Source organism: Ursus americanus, chromosome 16, assembly GCF_024610735.1.
Source record: "Ursus americanus isolate L20-20 chromosome 16, mUrsAme1.1.p, whole genome shotgun sequence".
Classification (NCBI taxonomy): Eukaryota; Metazoa; Chordata; class Mammalia; order Carnivora; family Ursidae; genus Ursus; species Ursus americanus.
In genome coordinates this window covers 27,464,868-27,471,585 of record NC_142142.1, presented here as the reverse complement: position 1 = coordinate 27,471,585, position 6,718 = coordinate 27,464,868, and the positions used below count along the sequence as shown (strand labels likewise).

Below are 6,718 nucleotides of genomic sequence, written 5' to 3'. Positions count from 1 at the left end.
AGATAGATGATAGATAGATGATAGATAATAGATAGATAGATAGAGATGTAGATATATATAAAACAAATGTTAGCAAAGATGTGGAGAAAAGAGACTCCTTGCACGTTGTCAGTAGCATTGGTATAACCAGTTTAAAAAAAAAACACACAACAGTATGAAGTTTCCTCAAAAAATTAAAAAATAGAACTATCATATGACCCAGCAATCCCGTTTCTGGGTATATATCCAAAAAAGAAAAATGAAATCAGTTTACATACTTATTCAGCAGAGTAGTTGAACAGATAATTATGATGATAGGATTTATGACAGATATAAGATTTTTTTCCTATACTAGAATGACAATGATGGTACAGTTCTGTTCTGATGACGGAAAGGTTATGTTCATAGTTCTAGAACAGTGTGGAAGAAACAAAGTTGAGTAGGTTAAAGAAAAATAATTCTAGGAGGCCAGATGAATTATCTGGGGGATTTAGAAGTCATCACTATGATGGAATTAAAATCTACCTACATTCATTATTTATTTTGACTCTCTGTCTATGTCTCTGTTTCTCTGTATCTCATTCCCATCCTTCTTTCTCTTTAATTGATTCTGTTTTAGAAAGATGAAGGGATAATAATTTGGAAAAAATGATACCAATATCTATGCAGCATCTATAGGAGAAGAGTATGCAAAGTAGTTTTAAGGACAAAGCTGTTTTCATGAAGACAAATAAATCTTTTAGTGAAAAAAATAAAATAAAATAAAATAAAATAAAAATAAAAAATAGGGGATGCTAGATTATCTGTTTAGAATAGCAGAGTACTAACCAGCATTGGAAAAATTTAGATGGGCAGAAAGCAATGGTAGGATCTCTTGGGTCCATAGCATAGAGGGATTATAGTATCCTCTTGTCTATGAGAGTTTTGGAAAAGGTAGGTAGTCACTTTTGCACAATATACACAGTAGAAATTTAAAATATATTGCCATGTTTAAAATATTTTTGTTTGTGTTATAAAGTCTTCGTTCCCTAAGTAGAGAATGGAAGTTTGTCTTGATCTCTCATAACTTTCATAGTTAATGCTATGGCATCTTGCAGTAAATAAGTGTTCAATAAAACTTATTACAGAAATATGTAACAGTTCAATGTTTTAGTAAGTATACTTGATAGACCATTCTTGGTGCTATTACAGAGCACTAATGTGTACTAACGTTAGTAATAAATTATAGTTTCAAAAAATTTCACAGATTTATGACTATTCTAATAGTTACTGATATGAACCACATTGATTCCAAATAAATTTAACTTAATGAAAATAAAGATAAAATACATTTAATTAAATGAAAATAAAATAACCACTTGAAATCTTTGCAAAATACAGAACATCAATATCTTAAATTAAAAAAAATATATATATATAGTTTAATGATTCATTTATTCATCCATTCAATTGTTTTTACAATAAATATTTATTGAGTGCCTGCTCAGTGTATACTAATAACTTAAATAGATTTCCAAGCAGATGTAAAATTGTATAACCAAAGAAGAGAGAAGGTAAGAAACCAAATTAGTGAATTCTTCAGTCTCTAACTCTGTGAGATTTAAGAGAGAGATGAATTTCTTATTTACAAATTTTTCCTTTCTAGAATACCCTTCCACACAACGGTTAAATCCATTGTACTTCTGATAAATTTTAAGCATGGTCTTTTAATGCGTTATGACAAATCAGAGCTTGGGGAGCTCATTTCTGACATTATAAATGTCTGTTTTCAATGTAGTCCCCATCACAAGGCTGAACCAGTGCCCAATCCACTTCTATTCATTTCCAAAGTATTAATCTAAGTTTACTTTCTCATGGAAGTTGTTCACATAAGATTATTATTTTAATACTTCAGAATAATCTGGCATCTTTATTCCTTATTTTTATATGTCACATGGTTTGTACCCTGACATCAATCATGTTCTCCTTTGGCTGCAGTAAATTTATTTTAAAATTACATTTCAGATTCATTGAGGTCAGATGCCTTTGGCAGAAAGGTTTCCTTCCTCAGGTTTACAAAACTCAAAAATGGCTTGTAACAATTTTTCTTTATGATATTTCAACAAAATCTGTCACACATTGTACAACAACTTCACATTCTTCATGGAAATTTTGCATTTATTACTCAATCTTAGATTTATCAAGGTTTATGATTAAATTGGAATGAATATTCATATATAGGTATGCAGCCAAATAGTTGAATGATTGCTTCATAAACCATATTTTCCTGATCACATGGAATATGTATGCTGTTTTGGCACTGTTAGGCTGTGATATTTATACCAATCTACATTTCAGAGACAAATGCATACAAGAACTCCAGGTGCAAATATTTTAATTTATTTTATCTACTGTACTAGTGAAATATAGTACCAAATATTTGGATAGAGTTTTAGAGGCCATTAAGACCACACTCTTATCTGACGCCTAAATCATCTTAGCAACATTGTGCCTATGCTTCTGTGATCATCCATTTTCCATTTAAATCTCTTTTAGGTAGAGAATTGATTACTGTTCCAAAGCAGAATTTTATGTTTCTGGACAGATCTACTAATATTAAAGATGGTCATGAACCTCTCCTGCTTATCCACTGGTTCTGATATAGGAATAACCAGTCTAATATTTTCTTTTTGTGCTACATCTATTTGAATTTCTGAAGCCAGTGGTCTTATAGCTCCTTAGATTCTTTTACATCACTTGTGTTTAGATACAAGAGAGGTGTCTGTCATGTTGATCACTCTCTCAGAATGAAAGGTAAATACAAAATATGTAATAGTATTAATGTACCATGTGTTCGTTTCAGTTTCAAAAAGCCCTCTGTAACCCCACCCTTCTTTCCTTTACCTAAACTTTTTTCCTTTATATAAATTTTTAACGTTCATTTTTTCCTTGTATGATTGAAAACACATTTTTTGTTTGTTTGTTTGTTTTGGTTGGTTGGTTTCTTTTTAAAGGAGATATGTAAACACTTTTGATGGCAAAGACCCTATTTTATTTATGTTTGTATTTTGAGAGTGTCAGGATATGCTTTTCATATTAAAGATATCCCAATGACTGCCTTTTAAGTAATATTTATAAGTGCACTATAATCTCTATAAAATAAAATGATACCACCTTATTGAGCTTTGAGTTATTGGTCATAATCTATAATAACTATTTGATATTTTTCTAATTAAAATTTTTGGAAGATAAAAATAATATTTTACATTCCATCTCTGTTATGATTTATTTGTAGGAGAAAACCTCTGTTTAGTCTTATTTGGATGTACTGAAGCATATGAATTACCAGAAATTACCACTCTATTCTCATGAAAAAATAAGGATGCATATACAATGCCTTTTTTTAGATAATATGTTTCTGATTTGCCTGATAAAAAATCTGGTGGATTGAGTGGCTTTTTTCTATAATGGAAATAATAAAGTATTTTTGGATTTACATTACAAGCACTTGTGGGATATTGGCCTTCACTTATTCACATGTCACCCTTATAAATCCTGTAACATTTAATTACTACATTTTCTAATACTTTCTTAATACTCTTTTAAAACTGGATTTTTTTAAAAGATTCATTCTAAACTTTGGTGTTTATGAAATTATGTTTTCTATATCAGTTATGTTTATTTTAATATGTGTTAGAGTGGATATATCATCATTACAAATTTTTAAAATGCACATCTGTATCACATAAAATAATCTCACATGTCACCATTGGTATTCATATGTAAGATAATGTGAAGAGGGATTATTTTTCTTGCCCTACAATTGTGTATTGTGGCCTAAACCTGAGAAAAATGAAGTTTTAAATGATTCCTTTTATAATGAAAGATATACAATAGGAGCTGCAAAATATTGGTTGCAGTCACCTCCCTTTATTACCATTCATGGGTGATTACACGCTGTCTGATAACCATAGCATTACTCAAACAAAAGCCTGAAAAAGAATCTTGAGTTGTGGCCCTTAAAGGGAGTACTCTGCACCAGCACCCCCTCCTCTTTGTCTATCTCAGGCTGGGGCAAATTAGGGAGAGTTCAAGAAAACTTCTTGTAGAGACTGCCAATGGTAGTAAAAATCAAAGATGAACATATTTTTTCTCACCTGGAATTTTTCGGGGACAGCTGATTTGGCTAACATCTAATACTTACTTGAGCAATATGAAAAGACATTTTTAAAAATGAAGAAAAAGTGTGGCAATGCAGTAGTTTATAAAATTATCTTTTGGCATAGAAATTATGTGTGTTATATATGTTAATTTTCCATTTGGACTTGAGCTATCTTGTTTGCAGCTGTGCAAGGAAACTAGAGAAAAGTGTACTGCCAGTGTCCTGACTCAGAGGATGCTGGAAAGTTTTGATACAAAGTCAGAATTCTAAAAATCACCCAACTGCTTTTTCCAAGAAAACTATTTCTATGTCTGCTACCTCGTCTGGTAACATTAACTAGAGAAGCAATACAGTCAGCAATCAACTGAACTTTCAGTGAAAGACCCATGTATTTTCCTCTCACCTGCCTCCAAGCTTCCAATTCCAGAGGAGTTTATCTTAAAACTGTATGAAGTAGTACTAGACAAGAAGCAGATCAATTACAACACCTTCATTACAAGAGGGAAGGGAAGTGGAATAGAAAAACATATCACATCCTCTTCCTTACCTCAGATATTGAAAGAACAAGTTTGAGTAAGCAGAATGTGTATCTGTATGTGTCTTTGGCAGAGGCAAGTTTTAAGAATTAGATATGAATTTGGGGTAAAACTGAATGGGAAGAAATCAGAGAGGCAGACAAACCATGAGAGACTCTTGACTCCAGGAAACAAACAGGATTGTGGATAGAGAGCTGGGTAGGGGAATGGGGTAACTGGGAAATGGGCATTAAGGAGGGCACATGATGTGATGAGCACTGGGTGTTATATCCAACTAACAAATCATTGAACATTATATCAAAAACTAATGATGTACTATATATTGGCTAACTGAACTTAAATAAAAAATAAAATAAAATAAATAAAACTGGATGAAATTTTTTAAAGATTTTATTTATTTATTATTTATTTATTTATTTCAGAGAGAGAGCATGCGTGCGAGCAGGTGGGGGGAAGGGCAGAAGGGAGGAAAGAGGGACAAGCAGATATATATGTACACACATAGCACATCTTCTTTATCCATTCATCCGTCCATAGACATCTCAGCTCTTTCCTTATTTTGGCTGTTGTGGATGTTGCTGCTATAAGTGTTGAGGTGCAAGTGCTCCTTCAAATCACTATGTTTGTATCATTTGAATAAATGCCTAATCATGCAATTGCTATTTTTAACTTTTTGAGGAACCTCTATACTGTTTTCCAGAGTGGCTGCACCAGTTTGCCTCCAACCAACAGTGTAAGAGGGTTCCCCTTTCTCTGCATCCTCTCCAGTATCTGTTGTTTCCTGAGTTGTTAATTTTAGGCTTTCTGACTGGTGTGAGGTGGTATCTCATTGCTTTTGATTTGTATTTCCCAGATCCCAAGTGATGTTGAGCATTTTTTCATGTGTCTGTTGGCCATTTGTCTTCTTTGGAGAAATGTCTGTTCATGTTTTCTGCCCATTTCTTGACTGGATTTGGTTTTATTTTGTTTTTTGGATGTTGAGCTTGATAAGTTCATAAAAAACAACATCTATTGACAGAAGATCAAGGACCTCTACAAAAAGTACTGGTACATTCGCAAGATCAGGCCTGACTGAAACTGCTTCTACTGAGCTTTCGGGTTCTCCCACTTGGAAGCACTGCTGGATGACAGCAAGGAATTGCAGCAATTTAAGGCAGTGTCTGCCAAGAGCAGAGATGACCTGGTTGTCCCAGGGCTTCACCAAGTTCACAGTTGAGGATTTCCACAACAGTTTCATGCACCTGATCCAGCAGGTGGAGAAGTAGACCTCCGTAGCCAACCTGCTGGCCTCCTTCAATGACCAGAGCACCTCAGACTACCAGGTGGTGTACCTGTGGCTGCTCACCTCAGGCTACCTGTAGCAGGAAAACAAGTTCTTCCAGCACTTCATGGAGGCGGGTGGGTGGGAGGGTCAAGGAGTTCTTTCAGCAAGAGGTGGAGCCCATGTGCAAGGAGAGTGACCACATTCACGTCATTGCACTGGTCTAGGACCTCAGTGTCTCCATCCAAGTGGAGTATGTGGACCAGGCCAAGGGCAGAACCACCAGCCCACACATCTTTCCCAAGGGCTCCAAACTCAAAGTGTACCTCCTCTGTCAGCCTGTACACTAGGATATCCTCTACAAATAGGGCTGTCCCTGCCCACCACTGTCCTGCCTGCCCTCCCTTCTTCCAGGCACTAGACATGTAGAGTTTTTTTGTGGTTATAGATGGTTATATTTCACTCACCAATCTTTCCCCCACATGCAACCTTCCACATTTTTTTAAAGGGGTTGCTGGTGGTGAAAAATAAATAAATAAATTAGCCTTGGTGGAATAGTTGCATAGATGCAGTGGTAGTAACAGCTCTCGCCCTCCACTCCACTCTCTAGGTTTGTCTGCTAAGACATTTGCAAATATCTTCTATCAACCATTCCATAGGTTGACTTTTAGTTTTGATGATTATTTCTTTTGGTGTACAAAAGCTTTGTATCCTGATAAAGTCCCAATAGTTCATTTTTGCTTTGTTTCCTTTGCTTTGGAGACTGTATAGCAAGAAGATGCTGTGGCCCAGGTCACAGAA

At 34.6% G+C, this 6,718-nt stretch overlaps 1 pseudogene; it reads left to right on the top strand.

Annotated features, from left to right (window-relative positions):
* The first annotated feature begins 344 nt into the window (after nucleotides 1–344).
* Nucleotides 345–6,285, top strand: LOC123787891 (ubiquitin thioesterase OTUB1 pseudogene; annotated as a pseudogene).
* The last annotated feature ends 433 nt before the right edge of the window (nucleotides 6,286–6,718 follow it).